Below are 17,154 nucleotides of genomic sequence, written 5' to 3'. Positions count from 1 at the left end.
ATGGAAGCGGATTTCTCATGAATGGTTTAGCACCATCCCCTTAGTGCTGTCCTCACGATAGTGATTGACTTCTCAGGAGATCTGCCTATTTAAAAGTGTGGCGCCTCGCTCTTTCTCTTTTGCTCCTGTCCCACCATGCGAGACCCCTCCTCCCTCTTTGCCTTCTGCCGTGATTGTAACCTTCCTGAGGCCTCCCCAGAAGCAGACAACTGTGTGATGCTTTCTCTACCACCTGCAGAGCCAATTAAACATTTTCTTTATAAATTACCCGGTCTCAGGTATTTCTTCATAGCAATGCAAGAACAGCCCAGTGCCCTGTGTCTTCATTCATTAAAAGGCTACTGAACTATGCCTACTACTGCATTTTGCAGACTTGCTTTTCCTCCATTTAGAACTAACGTCTTTTATTTCAAGACCTAATGTCACCTCATTCTTTTGTGATAACATCCTCTGATGTGGCCTGTGAGTTGCCCGTAAGGAATCGTGGAGTTTGGGATGATAGTTTTGGGGGTGTGTGCTATTTTGCCTTCTTTTTTCACTCTCAAATATAAAAAGGATCTAAGTGCTACTCCCAAAGTTATTTGAGGGGACTATCTGCACTTTCTTGCTTGAGGTGTTGTGGCTATGGAGGGCAAGACAGAGAAAAGGCCAAACTAAATGGAAAATGGTGCAGTTATTGCTGAAATAGGTTTCCCACCATCTAATTCCTTTGTGTGCTACTGGCTGAAAAAGTCCTTTTCCTTCTCAGCTCCACAGCTCCTTTTTCAGGACAGAGTCTGATTTACAGAGATAGGCTGAATGCAGAAGCTGTGTGTTTACCATGTGAATTTGAGGCCACTGAGAAGATTATTTTGTTGTTCTGATCTCTTGACCTTCTGAAAGCTCCCATCAGACCTTTCTCCTCCTACCTTCCACCACACTATAAATAAAAGCCAACCCATAGGCACCCAACTCAGATGTATCTGCTTCTTAAATTTCGGAATCAATTTGTTAATCTCAAAAGGCCGTAAAAACCTGAAAACTTAAGTAGCTAACAGAGAAAAAAAAAAAAGTTCAAACAGATTCTTGGAAGACTTTGAAGCTAGGATGCTTGGGGAGCATCTTTGTAGTCTGTTGAGGGATTAGAGACAGCAACATCATGTCGCCTCGCAAGCCAGAGGACAGCTTTGAATTGCAGCCAATCAGAAGCCATAGTATGTTTTTGGAAGGTGGTGGAGGCCAGTTTTTTCCCTTCAAATAGCTGACATTTTGCAGCCCCCGTCCCTCTTGGAGCACGACAGCCAGAGATTATGCAATTTGTTTGGAATTCTCTCACAACAGTCCCAGTCTGAGGCTAAGGCTAGGTTGTGAACATTTAGAGTTTTTGTGAGTCTTGACAAATTTGTGTTCATCAGGTGCTCTGTGACCGTCAGTATTGTTTTGGTTATACAGACCAAGTGTTCTGGGCTCAGATCCAAAACTTGCACAAGTAAATCAGCCTCAGAAGGCAGCCTTAGACATCTTTGAAAAGTGCTGATATAGGGCAAAATATTAGACAATCTGCCATCATTTAAGTTTTATATGTATGTATATATATTTATATACATATTTAATTCATAGCAGGGAGCAGTACACACATCATAAGAGAGAAATCTACTTTATGCAGAGTTAATTGGATGATACCCTAATTTGATGATACCCACATCATTCAATAATTCAGTTTTACGCTTTCTTTCTTTTCATGCTTTTCATTTAAAAAGCCTATTTATATGATGTTGAGGAGTTTGTTAAAATTAGCTGATATTTTAGGATCTTTTTGACATTTTATATGATTATAGGACATGGGGACATGAGTTCAGAAAAATTGGAAGGCTCTCACAGTTGAAGAACTGCCATATTTGGGAGTCCTTGGCAAAGTTTTATGTAAACTGTATGTTTTTTACTTAGGGAGTCTTTATAATTGAAATCACCCATCATACTTTGTGCATGGACTTCTATTCACAGAATGAATTTAGCAAAGCTATTGGGCAATATAAAATTTTAGGATGGAGAAAACATAAGAGAGCTCAAATGCTATGGTCATTGTGGATCTCAGACTGAGTACAAGGCTGCAATATTCACTCCTGAAGCTAGAAACAAACCTCAGTCTGAAACCATGCTGGAATTCTGTAATTCTCTTCCACAAAGCTAAAGTAGAATGTGTTGTGTTCTGTTTTGGTCTCCACAATTTAGAAAGGACTTCTAAAACAGAGGCAGAGTTCAGAGATGAATTTGAGTTTAAAAATACGATTCTAAGTAAAGATAGAAAGTGGGTATGGTTGAGTAGAAATAGAAACCTGATCATGACTCATGGTGTCCACTCAACCAAAGGTAGTTTCCTGGGAAGTAGGAGATCCTTCCTCTCAAAAAGGTCAGAGAAAAGGCCCCACACATCCGCATATTTAAAGATATCTTATAAAAGTACACAACAATGATATAGCATAAGAAGGAGAAATTCAGAGTATTTCTCTTGCTATAGATGAACATAAAAATATTTGACATCTGCAGTGGCTATATAGAAACTCAAGTACATGGAGCTCTAAGTCTATTCATTATAGAGCATTCAGAACCCTGAGCAAACCAAAACCAAAATAGTGGTGTCAGCCCACTTCTTTGACATGCCACAACTAGTGGCAGATACCTCCTGTTCTTCCCCTGACCAGAGACATTCTCCCAAATGTGTCCTCTTGTGCATGGCTCACCACTGAGGTGCTTTGTCACTCCCCTTCTCTAAGTGATTTCTGTCTATCTGACGGTGAGTGGATGCTGTGAAGCCTTTGTCCACCTCTCCTATACCTTGTTTTAAACCCACTTTACTGAAGGTGACATTTCCCCAGTTATTCCTTATTCACATCTCCTTTGTAAAAGCATCTGAAACCTTGACACAGAAGCCAAAGTGTGTTACAGTTCTGAGTAAAAGACCTCATTAAATATGAAGATTCTAGGGCTAGTGGATCTCTAACCCTAGGTTATCTCTGCAATAAGTGCAGTGAAAACGTGGGGTCAGAGCCTCAGGAAATGGTAGAGCTGAAGGCCAAGATCTGCTGATTGATAACTTCACAGAGAAGAAAGCTCAAGAGGAAACCAAGGGACTGAATGAAGAAGAAAGAAAAGAGATGAGATGGAGTACCCCATCTCTCCCTGAGGATGGAAGGAGGGAGGACAGAGGAAGAGCAGCACAGAGGCTTCCAGGTGGAGAGAAAGGTGTAGCTGTTCAATAATCTGATGAAAGTGATAGGAAGGAATTTGTGAGACTGTGATATCAATGACCTTGGACTTCTTACCAAAGTATGAAATGCAGTGTGATTTTTCCAGTAGGATGATGCATACAGCTGAAGATCTTGAGGAAAGTTGTAAAGGAAAGGTGCTATGGTTTGAATATGTCCTCCAAAGTTTATGTGCGTTGGAAATTTAATTCCCAGTGCAACAATGTTGGCTTTTCAGAGGTGATTAGGTCATGCATGCTCTGCCTTTATGAATGAATCAATGCCATTATTGCAGGAGTTGGATAGTTATTGCGGAAGTGGGTTCCTGATTAAAAGAATGAGTCTGGCTCCTTTACTCTCTTGTTCTTGCTCCCACTTGCACTCTTTTGCCCTTCCACCTTCCATCATGGGATAATGCATCAAGCAGCCCCTTGCCAGATGCAGGCACTTGATCTTGGACTTCCCAGCCTCCAGAATTGTAAGAAACAAAACTCTGTTTATTATAAATTACCTAGTCTGTGGTATTTTATTATAGCAACCACAAAATGGACTAAGACAGGCGGGCTAACTATTGAACTGAATTTTTGATTCACATTTATTCATTCATCTATCCAATAATATTCATGCTCTTCATTATATAACCATTATATATGTTAGGGGCATGTGCAGTGAACAAGGCAAATGTGTTCCCTGTTTTCATTGGTGGGGAATGCTCTTGCAAGTATGGCTTCTGAAAGGGCAGTGTTTTATCCCCTGGGAGAGTGTTAGAGATGGGAGTATCTAAAGGTGCTTTGGGTCTTCCCTGCATAATACACATGCTCAGAGTTCAGATAGGTCATAGAGTGAGGCAGTGGTAGAGCTAACAGTTTTCATATGACAAACTTGCCTCTTTTTCCCCAACTAGTAAGAACAGAAAAGCGTTGATTCTGGAGCCAGACTGCCTAGTTCAAATTTCAGCTTCCACCACTTACCAGCTCTGTGGCTTTGGGCCAGTGATTTAATTCCTCAGTTACCTCTAATGTACACTGGGAGTAATAATAATACCTACTTCACAGAGCTATTTTGAAGATTAAATAAGTTAGTGTTTATAAAATGTCTTGGCACATAGTAAGCACTCTATAGGTATTGACAAATAAAAATAGGCCCTTAAACAAAATCTAGTATGTAAGAGGCAACAGAGAGCATGAATTAGTTGGTCTCAAGGAAGGGGCAATGCTACTCCCTAGAAAATATTTCAGAATTTTGTGGGCATTTTGGTTGTTCCATGGATTGGGGAATATGGTGGGAAAAGGCCAGCACATTCCTGCAGAAGTTTCAAATATTCTAGCAGATATTTATGCAGATGCAAAAAAGCCATTTTAAAATGATCTGAACTACATGTAATTCCACTTACATGTAGGTGTGTCGGTGTTTTATTGAGCTGTGAATTGGAAGTTTCGGAGTTTTATCCTACACTGGATTTCCAGGACTGTGACTGCCTTGTAAATTGAGGGATGATTTCCTTTGTTTTGTTAAGAACATTACCAAGAGTTACTCACTATTTCAGAATGTCACTGATACACCAATCCTAGCATTTGAATCCCTGTGTAATGCACCTCCATCAATGTGTGACACTCATTGTGGTTCTCCTTATTTGTACAAGCATCTCAAGACTTCACTGTGTTTTCTGGTGAAGCTGTAACCAATCACTAATATATTGAGATGCATATGCTGTTAGAATAACTTGCTTTCCTTTTATGTCTTCATATTTAAATGAGAGTATTATATTGGCTTTTAAGAAATCATATCAGTGGCTAGATAGATTACATGATGAATACATTTTATTTTCTTATACATATTTGTTAGTGGCAGTGTTGGGACTGATATGGGTGGGAACCTCTGCTGCAAGCAAAGTCCCTGGGGCAGGTGTCAGTTAGAGTTATAGAGCCTGGATAGTTGTTAGAAGGTGGGATGCTCTCTATAAGGGAACTACTGCTCTCCATAAGGAAAGCAGTTGTCAAATTGGCAGGAACTGTAACCTGAAGGATTTAGCATAGTCTTAGCTTTCCAAGCTCTGGTTTGTTGATGTAAGATACTGACAGTTCTCTTTAAACCTTTGTAAACAAGGTAGAAGCTCATGTCTTTCTGATAGAGAGTAGTCACTACACCTAAACCAACAGCTCAGATTTATGTCCAAATCTATTTACATACTCACACAATTCTAGATTTAAGTTCACTTGCTCACACAAATGTGTGTTATTTGACCCATTTCTCCCGCAAATAAAAGTTACATTATTAGAGGGATAGATAAGAATTTGAATTGTTATATGTTAAAAACTTATTTTTTCACATTGATGCATTTGATATATTATTATTTATAAGTAGTACATGTGGCCCATTTAAACAATGTGAGGGTTTCATAAGTGATTTTTTCTTTGGGTTGCAAACTATTGACAGGTGGGGAGTCAAATTTGAGTATCTTTGTGCTCTTGTTAACTAAAACAATGCCTGGCAATACATCTTTGATAAATGAATGAGCCCTTATTTGTGGGGTGGTGGATTTGGGAATGTAAATGGAGTTAAAGTTATACATTCTAGATCCTACTTCCTGATCTGTCACTTAACTGAGTTTTGAAGTTTGAGAAATGACTTAAAATCTTGGTATCATCATCCAAAAACTGAGATTGGTATCACATGCCTAGGTTATGTATGACATTTTTAATATCAAAAGAGAGAAGACAGATAAAACCATTTGAAATCCACAAAGTGCTAATCAAATACAAGGTTTACTAAATTCCACAAAAACAATAGAATCAGATTAGGGCTTATTCAGAGAGAGATGATGCATTCGCTAGGGGTTTAGTTGGTTGAATAGTGTTCCCTGCAAATTCACATCCACTTAGAACCTCAGAATGTAACCTTATTTAGAAATATATTTTTTGAAGATAAAATTAGTTAAGATGAGGTTATATTGGATCAGAGTGGACCCAAAATCCTATGTGGCATCCTGATAAGAAGAGGAGATGATACATGGGGAGTCATAGAGAAGGCCATATGATGGTGGAGGCCAAGATTGGGGTGATACAGCTGCAAGCCAGGGAATGCCAAGGACTGCCAGGAGCCACAGAAGCTAGGAAGAGGCAAGGAAGGATTCTTCCCTGGAGCCTAGAGAAGGAACATGGCCCTGCTGACAACTTGAGCTTGGACTTCCAGCTTCTAGAACTGTGAGAGAATAAATGTCTGTTGTTCAAAGTCACCCAGTTTGTGATACTTTGTTATGGGAGCCCTAGGAAAGTAATACAAGTGATCACCATTTTTTCCTCTTCTGAAGAAAGGGACAGGGTCAGAGGTGAAATAATGCTTCTGGAAATTTGCCTTGTGTCCTGGCATCAGTACAATTGGCCAGACCTTCATGGAGATAGAAGCAGTTAGCCTAAAGTTTAAAAGTACTGGCTTTGAGACACAGATGAGACTATGGTTGCATCACTGGCAACACTCCGGGAAGTTGGGAATCTTCCACTTCCCACCTGTAAACTCCAAGTGATGATAGCTGTATCCAGTCCTTTAGTTGACTTGAAGGTTAAATGAAATAATATATGTAGCTTGAATATGTGCATACATATATCTTGGAATAATACCTTCTCAATGTTAATGATTTTTACTATAGACTAGGTAACTTGAGGCAACCATAGTTCAGTTTCAGATAGCTCTAGTTTACAAGACTGTGAGCCAAGAACTTAAAAAAAGAAAGGTGACATTTTTCATTTTGATTCAGGACTCGATCACCTCTTTGTCAGAGCATCTGAATTAGTGTTTGTCATCATGATGATAATAACCAAAACTGGCCAATTAACTTCACTTGGCTGATTTGCATTCTAATTGCAATTTTTTTTATATATCTTTTAAGTAACTGCAACTTTTGGACACTATTTAATAAGAACCAAGAAATTGAAAGTGAAGAGCTTGAAAAAGTCCTTGAACCTTACAATTTCTTTACAGATTCTGTATGTTTCACAGTAAAGGCAAGGTTTTAAATCTCAGTTATCATGAGAAGGTTCCAGGCTGGCTCTTTGCCATTGTGTTTAATTGAGAGATGAACACGTCAGATTCATCTCTCACACACTATCACTATCACTGCCCTCTCTGAGCTCAGGCTGGGCTCTTCTGTCCCCAGTTAATAAATAATTCTTCATTAGATTTAAAATCTCAAATAGCAACCTAAGTGCATTAACAAAATATGTATTATATAAGAAACATTCAGAGAAGTTCAAGGTCAAAGCTAAAATTTACACTGACTTTCAATATTTAAATGGGTCTGAAAACTCCATATTCCATAGCTCTGTACATTTACCTATATTCCTCAAACATCTCTTTGCATAATTACTTATGCGGAATTGAAGCAAAAACATCAAAATGTCTGGAAATTTAGGTTTCACTTTCCATTATTTTTCCAAGAACTTTTAATAAATGTTTTGAAAACAGCTTTAATACTATATCTCATCATGTAGAAATCATGCAATCATAGAGGCTCATTTACATGCTTCTTGGTTCCATAGTGGTTGTAGAACCTAACAAGACAATGTTTATAGTTTTGCTTCAAATGCTAATATGTATTTTAAAGAAATTCAGATGGAAAATCATCTTTAAAAACACCTCATTCACATATTTACCACTATCAGTGCTTGTTAATTTCCGAAGTTCTGAGTTTCACTTATCTTCAGCCCAGCTTCCTTTAGCATTTGCCATTGTACAGATCTGCTGGAGAAAAGTTATCTTTATTTTATTCTGTTTAAAAACGTCTCCATTTTCCCTTCATTTCTAAATGATATTTTTTTCTAGATATAGAATTCTGGGGTAACATAGTTGTTTCCTTTTAATACGTTTATGATATTTGTCAACTTATTGTGCCCGTTGTCATTAATCACTCAAATTCATAGTTCACGTCTAAGTAATATTTTGTATTACTCTAGTGGCTTTCAAAATTTTCTCTTTACTTTTGGTTTTCAGCACTTATACTATGATGAATCTAAACATGAATTTCTTTGTATTTATTCTACTTGGTTTTTGCTGAGTTTCTTCAGTCTGTAAATTCATGTCTTTCACCAAATTTGGCAAAATTTTGTTCATTTCTTCAAATATCTTGTCCCATTCTCTTTCTTCTCTTCTTTTGGGACTCCAGTTACATGCTGTTAGACTTTTTTATGTTGCCCTATTTTACATTATTTTTAATAATTTTGTTCAGTATTTGTCTTCAATATTGTAATCAGATGCAAATAAACTGGCTTTCTTAACCTTGATTACATCAGCCTTCTCTGTGAAATAAATTCAATCCTTTACTATACAGTATTTTTTTTTTACAACAGCTGTTCAACAAATGTGTATGTCATCCTTTCTGTAAATGTGTCATGGTAATAGTATTTGATTAGCTAAATTATCATTTCACTCATGAGTGATTAACCTATGTCCATATGTCTACTGCCTGTCCTAAATTGAACAGTTTTGTCCACTTAAAACAAGCAAACTTCCACTGATAGGTAAATGTTTCAACTTTACTGTAGCTTGCAGCAGTGCCTCTATTAAGTGGAATTCTATTTCTGCCACAGCATCAATAAGCTTTCCTGTGTATGTCCCATATAAGGACCTGGTTGCATTTCTATTATAGAAGCCATAGTTGCCCTGCCAAGGAGTCTTGCCCTTTCAGGGAATTTGTGCTTCAAATAAACTGCCAAAACCCAGGCCTTCTTTGAACATTTATATTGTCTCACAGCTCTATTTAGAACAGGCTGTAAGATCACTCTGTCTCGAATAAGACTTGAAGATTCATTTTTACCATCACATTGGATAATACCCTGCAAGCCAGCCCTTTGGAGGAATCAAAATTGAATAATCAAGCCTGAGGACTTGATAGAGTCTCAACTTTGACCTTTGAGTTTTTTTTTTTCTCTCTCAATCTTTTTCTTTCTTAGAAAATAGAAAAATGACTGCTTACTACTGATTGTAATGTGTCTCAACTTTTGAAATTCAGCCTTAAACTTGTTTTACTGTGCACATTTGCTTTTGTTGAATTAAGTCCAGGTCTCTTCATTTCCCAGGGCAAAAAATCTTGGTTAAATTCCATGGGAAAGGATTGTGTTTTGGGTATGTAAACATCTATCCAAATACTTGTTGAATTCAAAAAGAGCATACATTCTTAAGAGTGACTCAATTCAAACACATGCATGCAGATTAAACGTCTTCTGTAAGGAAGCATATAGTTAATAGTTTTAAAAATGAATTTCCCCAACCTGATGCAAAGAACTCTCATTCTTCCAGAATAAAATATATCTTAAGTTCAAGTAGGATAACTAGCCTCACCCCTACAGTGCTTGCTTGGTGACTAGCAATTATGCTCTAGAAATCACAAAAGGGATAGAATTAATAGATAAATTTTAGTGAGATTTGGCATGTGTGAAGTTAAGGGAATTTTTCAAAGTAGCTTATAAAGTTGCATACAGTTTCAAATTGTTTTCATTTTGAGTTATTTTGGTTAAAAACAGAAACCACATTTTAAACAAGCAGTCTGCTTAATGTAAAATAAACATGTAACTTAATTTGCACATTTGTTGGGTGCTTGTTTTGGAAATCATTGTGGTAAAATGCAAATAATCACAGAGGCTTCTGAGCCAGGTAGATGTGGATTTGAGTCCTGGCTTACTAATTCTGTGGTGTGGGCTAAGTTTCTGAGCTCTTCTTAGCCACCATTTCTTTTTCTATAAATTAGAAATGATCATATCTATCTTTAAGAGTGGATTAGAGGGTTAGCAGTTCAGCACCCACAGGGTTTTTAATAAGTACTTTGAATTTTGAGAATAGACAAGACCAAAACATTAAAGTATTTTGCTTTTGACTAATAACTTCTAGATTATTAGTCTAATAACTTCAGGTTGTTCATAGTGATCTTGCTGGGTTGAGGCAATTGAGACTATATTTTGAAATCTTTTTTTGTGAAGTATACACCACACATAAAATGCATAAACCATAAATGTTAATGAATTTAATAGTAATAGACACCTATGTAATCATCACACAGCATATCAGCTTTAAAAAAAACTTTTAAAGAACTTTTTGATGGTGTCATAACAAAGATATAGAAAAGTGAACAAATCATAAAGTTTATAATTCACAATAATTTTCACAAACTGAACAACCTCATAACCATTGCCTGATCAAGAAATAAGACATTTCTGGCACCATCCCCCCGCCCACCATGCCACCCCTAGAATCTCCGTGTGTTCTTTCTATTCACTATCCATCCTCACCAAAGTAGAATATTCTGACTTCCTTTCATTAGATGAATTTCGCCTGGTTTTGAACTTTATATACACGGAATCACAGTGTGTACTCATTTATATCATGGCTTCTTCAGCTCATTATGCTTGTGGTATTCATTTTTTAACCACTCATTATGGAAAATTTCAAATGTACACAAAAGATGAGAAAGTATAGTGAACCCTAATGTGTCCATCACTTCTTTAAAACCATCCTTAACTCATAAATACTTTGATTTAAACACCGACTTAATTCTCTGCTGTCCCCAAGGCAATGGATTATTTTCTCCAAACATCCTATCCTTTCATCCATGAATATTTTAGTATCTCAGCAAGAAAAGGATTCTTTTTGTCACATCTACGAACTTAACAGTAATTACATGTTTTCAATATCCTGTCTTGGATCAGCATTTCTCCGTTGTGTCATAAGGGTTTTTTGTTTTGTTTCTTCTGTTTTGTTTTTTTCTACAGTTGGATTTTTTACAATAGGGTCTGAATGAAGTGTGAAGATACCTTATTTTAAATGCCTAATTGTAAATTGGAGGAGGGTCCCATTTATATAAACTGAGTCTTTGAGTTCTTTATGGCTCATGTGAAGAAAGAAACATTCTGCATATTTTCAAATTAAATATGTTGAGGCTTATAGTATTTTAGAATATTAGAATTTGAGATAATCGTATAGTTTCTTGATATCTTGTGTCTTGGCATACTTGGAATCCCCTCTGTGTTTTGAAAGTGAACTTTTAGCTTCACCGACTTTTTCACCTTTGGTATGATAGAGTCTACTTTTTGCTATTTTTGCTCTCTTGATTTACCTGCCAAGTGGCAGGCACAATGGGCAATTTTAGCTCAGCTCATCTGAAGAAATTCATCACTGAGACCTACAAAAATTCCCTGAAAGGAACAGAGAAAGCCGAGGCGTTCTCACTTTCAGTTCTCACTTTTGCCAGTTGGATGGGACAGTGACTTTAAGGATATAACAATACAACTGACACGATTAGGTGTTTGTTTAAATGATTTTTCATTTCAAGTTTATCTTTGTTTAAGCTGACCACAGCAAATATTTGATGTTACCAGTTAAATATCTTGCAGTCTTTTCACACTTAAAACTTTTTCAGCCTTAAGTTTCTGCCTCCTTATCTGTAACCTGTACAAGGGTTTTCCTCTCTGTCTCTTCCATCACGGGATGGTGTCTAGGCACATGGGAAGGGCCATCTTGTCCTTGCAGTTGTCACTGGTTGGTTGAGGGCTCTTATATTGTTTAATGTCAAGCCAGGTCTTCTGTGGTTATTGAAAATTAAGTGTCTTTTGCAGGTCATTCTCACACCTCTGTTGATCTTCACTGTTGCTTCAAGCCATAAGCTTACCTTTCACTGTGAACTCTGGCCCCAACCCCAGACCTACTTCTGTCCACCAATCCTACAGCTTCCCTTGGTACTTGTGCACTCCCTGCTGCTTTCTCTCCACTAGCTGTTCTGTGCTGGACCCTGTGAGGTCAACTTTGCCTGGTCACCTCCTTCACCTTTGCCATTTGACTGTGCCCAGGTCATATTGAGCACACTGCCAGGAGGAAGATTGAGCTTGGAGGACATGAATGAGGAGAAGCTGGGGGTCTATAGCAATGATTTTAGAATCATTGATCCAAAGTTGGATGCTTTCCTCATATCTTCTGCATTTCCCTGAAGAAGTTTCCAGGACCTCTCTATCTCCTTTATATTATAACCTCCTACTTCCTTCTCCATGGCTTGTTTCAGTCTTCCAGAATTGATGCAATGACTTCGTTTAAATTAACGGGTAATGTGAAATAGTCTAGTTGCCAAATTAAAGAGAAATAAAAAGGAGCAAGTAAAACTAATTTTTTTTTTTTTTTTTTTGAGACGAAGTCTCACTCTGTCTCCCAGGCTGGAGTGCAGTGGCGTGATCTCGGCTCACTGCAACCTCCACCCTCTGAGTTCCAGCGATTCTCCTGCCTCAGCCTCCTGAGTAGCTGAGATTACAGGCACCTGCCACTGCGCCTGGCTAATTTTTTGTATTTTTAGTAGAGACAGAGGTTCACCGTCTTGGCCAGACTGGTCTTGAACTCCTGACCTCGTGATCCACCCTCCTTGGCCTCCCAAAGTGCTGGGATTACAAGTGTGAGCCACCGCGCCCGGCCAAGGAAAACTGATTTTTTAAATATTTTTATTTAGCCTAAAACATCTGAAATATTATCATTTCAACATGTAATCAATATAAAAATTTATTGAGGTATTTTACATTCTCCTTGTCTTCTTTTTTTGGGAGGGAATGGGTACAGAGTCTGGATCCCAGAGTGTGTATTTTTCCCTTACAATACACCTCAGTTTGGACAAGCCACATTGCAGGACTAGAGGCTACCATATTGGACAGAATGAGTCTCGGTCATGAATGAGGAAGCTTCTAGATAATTTTAAAAGAAAAGCAAAAACAATAAATAAACTCTTAGGATGGTGCGGCTTTGCCTGTCTACCTTAGCATTTCATTAACTCCAGGTGCCTGTTTCCCACTGCCACTTGATATGTAAAATTTGTCTTCCACTCAACCAGGCAGATTTTTGATCACAGAAATTAAGCCTCTGGTTTCCTCTCAATCCACCCAAACACATAGCACACTGCTGACCTCACAGCAGGTACTCCAACCAACCAATCCCTGAATTAAAAACTGATTACAGGCAGTTGCTCGATGCCTTGCCACTTCCACTTTCAGTGAGTCCATTTTATTTGTCTGACAGCAAAGCTCCAATTCTGTCTTCACCCCTACCAACCCATACTTTTACAAATTGCTTTTTAGCTTAATGTTGAAACAGCCACGCTTTAAAAATATCATTTCATTATGTACAGGTTGGCAATCAAGAAAGAAAAATTCCCATAGGACTCAAATGAAGCAAATCTTAAAATTTCGGACTGAAGCTCTGGAATGGTCAATCTGATTTTAATGCTCTCAAGAGTCCACATAAAATATATGGGCTTAGCAAACTTTCTGGGAAAACCCACTCAAAGAGATGACTTATTGATGTATGGATGAAGCAAAAGTGACTCCCAGATTTTATCCAAAAATATATCTAATGATATATGAAAATGATCATTCTAGTTAAATATATTCTAATGATTTGAACATATCTAAATAAGTCGGTTCTATCCCTCATAAAGTCTAATGACAAACTTTGGAGACTTAAAAAAGTATGAAAAATAAAAGTCAAACTCTGGAGGGTGAGGCAGGAGAATTGCTTGAACCTGGGTGAGGGAGGTTGCAGTGAGTCGAGATTGTGCCATTGCACTCCAGCCCTGGCAACATCCGTCTCAAAATAAATAAATAAATAAGATAAGATAAAATAAAATAAAATAAAAAAAGATGAATAACAATTGGCCCATACAATTTTTACCCCAGCAAGAGGACGTTTTGTTAAATGGCCAGCATTGGTTATTGATACAAGTACCCACCTCCCCACTACCTCATACACCCACTCAGTCACCAAACTTTATAGAGCACATCTTTTTAATTCCCCTTAAAGCTGCACTTTCCTCTCTGTTCCCTGCCATCCATCTATCCATCTGGATTGCTGGAATGGCCTCCTGACAAGTCTCCTTGCCTTCTCTGTGCATCCCCACCCGGACATTTGTCCTCCAGGCCAGTGTTTCAAACTGTCTGGTTTTTGGTTTGTTTCATTTTTGAGACCGGGTCCTTCACCCAGGCTGGAGTGCAGTGGCATGATCATGATCACAGCTCATTGCAGCCTTGACCTCCCTGGCTCAAGTGATTCTCTCACCTCAGCCTCCCACAGAATACTGGAATTACAGATGTGCACCACCACGCCCCAGTAATTTTTTTGTGTGTTTTTATTTATTTATTTATTTGTAGAGACAAGGTTCGTGTTGCTCAGGCTGAACTCTCCACTTGTTTTTCAGTTTCTAATTTTTTAATTGGCATATAATAATTGTACATATTTATGAGGTACATAGTGAGTTTTGATATATGTCTAGTGATCAAATCAGGGTAATTAGCATATCTATCACCTCAGAAGGTCACCATTTGTTTTGTTGGGAACATTCAAAATCCTGTCTTATATATATTTGAAAATATACATAATTTTTGACTACAGTCATCCTACATTGCTATCGAACACTAGAACTCATTCCTGTCATCTAGCTGTAATTTTGTGTCCTTTAACAAATTCCCCCATGCACCCGCCCCGCTACTCTTCTCAGCCTCTAGTAGCCACTGTTCTACTCTACTTCTAAGAGATCAATGTTTGTAGCTTCCGTATGTGAATGAGAACAAGCAGTATTTATCTTTCTATTCCTGGAGAAGAGCAGGCTTTTTCCTGAATACATTGCTGTCCAATATTACTATAAAACATAATACAAATGAATTATTAGAAAAATTAAATGAGAAAAACCCAGGCATGCAAAATATTAAAAAATATTTAAAACATTATTTTAAAAATTTAAATAATTATTAATTTAAATAGACTAAAATTGCTCTCTCAACTTGCTCTGTAAGTTCCCCTATTTACTCTCAGTTTCTATACTTATCTTCCTGTGGAATTTTAAAACAGCTTGGTTCATAATTCAGGTAGCATTGATATAGATCCGCACAGTCCAATGCTGTAGCCAGTACTCACATGCAGATGTTTAAAGTTAAATTTCAATTAGTTTAACTTAAATTCATTAAAAATTCAATTCCTCCATTGAATTAACCACATTTCAGGTATTCAGTAGCCACGTATGGCTAGTGATAACTATATTGGACATCACAGATATGGAACATTTCCATCATCGCAGAAAGCTTTATTGAACAGTATTGCTGTAGACCCTTGCTACTTACAGAGTGGTCCATGAGCCAGCAGTTCTTACTTCACATGAGAGCTTGCTAGAAATGAAGAATCTGAGCTGGATGCAGTGGTTCATACCTGTAATCCCAATATTTTGGGAGGCCAAGGCGGGGGTGGGTTGCTTGAGTCCAGGAGTTTGAGACCAGCCTGGGCAATATGGTGAGAGCCCATCTCTATAAAATAAAATAAAATAAAATAAAATAAAATAAAATAAAATAAAATAAAATAAAATAAAATAATTTAGCCAGATATGGGGACACACACTTGTAGTCTCAGCTACCTGGGAGGCTGAGGTGGGCGTATCACTTGAGACCAGGAATTCAAGCCTCCAGTAAGCCATGATCGCATCACCACACTTCAGCCTGGGCAACAGAGTTGAGACTTTGTAGCAAAAGCAAAAGCAAAACAAAACAAAACAAACAAACAAAAAACCTAAAAAACAAAAAACAAAGTAGGCCTAAACCTCTTGAAAGAGAATGTACAATTCAATAAGTTTCTTAGGTGACCCCTATGTACTTTAAAAGTAGAAGCCCTACTCCGGGATGTTTCTAGGACAATCTAAAGTCCAAATCTGATCAGACTATCCTACTAATCCTTTTAAAATGATACATAATATGTGTACATATTTGGGACACATGTGGTTATGGGATACATGTGATCTTTTGGTACATGCTTAGAATGTGTAATAATCAAATCAGGGTATTTAGGATAGCCATAACCTTCAACATTTATCATTTTTTTGTGTGTGTTGGAAATATTTCAAATCTCTCCTAGCTATTTTGAAATAATATATACAATGTATCATTGTTAGGTATAGTTATCCTACTGTGCTGTCCAACATTAGAATTTATTCCTTTTATATAACTGTATATTTGTACCTACCACTAATCTTTCCATAGCTTTCAAGACCAGCTTTATCTAAAGTGGTAGGCATTAGCCACATGTGTTTATTTCAATTTAAGCTAATTAAACTTAATTTACATTAAGTTTAATGTCAATTAAACTTAATTTACATTAAGTTTAATGTCAATTAAACTTAAAGTTTAAAAATCATTTAAAGTTCAAAAATTATTTTCCCAGCCCCCCAGTCACATTTCAAGTACTCATTTGTCACATGTGGCTGGTGGCTACTGAGTTGGACAGTGTAGATATAGAACATTTTCTTAACTGCAAAAAGTTTGATTGCACGTTACTGATTTAGACTCTAGTTTAACATCCAGAGATCTCATCGTCTAGCAGAACTACCCCCTGCCTACCTCTCAAGCCTCCAAACCATGGTGCCCCAGGTTGGCCCTTGTCTCTAACACAAATAAGTTATGTAATTTAGTTCCTATGCACCATCACCCCCATTGTTCCTTCACCTTGACCACTATTTTTCCATTCCCTTCTTTCCATTCACCTCCCCATGATCTTCAACTAATCTCTGTGTCATGGTCAGCTGCTCCAGAAAGCTTTTCTAGAAACCATCCCATGCTCCAACCCTGCCACAATTTAGATTGTCCCCTTTCATGTCTTAGGTAGAAGCCTGTGTATGCATGTATCACATGCTTTTGCAGTTGATTTATTCTCTCCATTTAGATCAGCATTTTTCAGCCTCAGCACTATTGACATTTGGGGCCAGATAAGATAACACTTTCTTGGGAAAGTAGACAGCTGTCTTGTGAGCTGTAAAATATTTAGTCTAACCTCTACTCACTGGATGTCGGTAACCTCCGCAGTTGTGACCATCAGAAATATATCTGCATATTGTCAAATGTGCCCTGGGAAGCAAAATCACCAATGCAGAAGAACCACT

The 17,154-nt window shown here is 37.6% G+C and overlaps 1 protein-coding gene and 1 long non-coding RNA gene across 3 annotated transcripts in view; both read left to right on the top strand.

Moving 5' to 3' along the window:
• The window catches only part of PLCB1 (phospholipase C beta 1), a 741,546-nt gene that overhangs the window by 84,514 nt on the left and 639,878 nt on the right, over positions 1-17,154 (top strand). The window lies entirely within an intron of this gene.
• LOC134735933 (uncharacterized) lies at positions 11,118-15,598 on the top strand. Its single transcript, XR_010119540.1, has 2 exons — positions 11,118-13,960; positions 14,015-15,598. It is a non-coding gene; the product is annotated as an uncharacterized lncRNA (long non-coding RNA).

Source organism: Symphalangus syndactylus, chromosome 24, assembly GCF_028878055.3.
Source record: "Symphalangus syndactylus isolate Jambi chromosome 24, NHGRI_mSymSyn1-v2.1_pri, whole genome shotgun sequence".
Classification (NCBI taxonomy): Eukaryota; Metazoa; Chordata; class Mammalia; order Primates; family Hylobatidae; genus Symphalangus; species Symphalangus syndactylus.
Note: the sequence above shows the minus strand (reverse complement) of the source record. Positions and strands in the feature narration are given on the sequence as shown.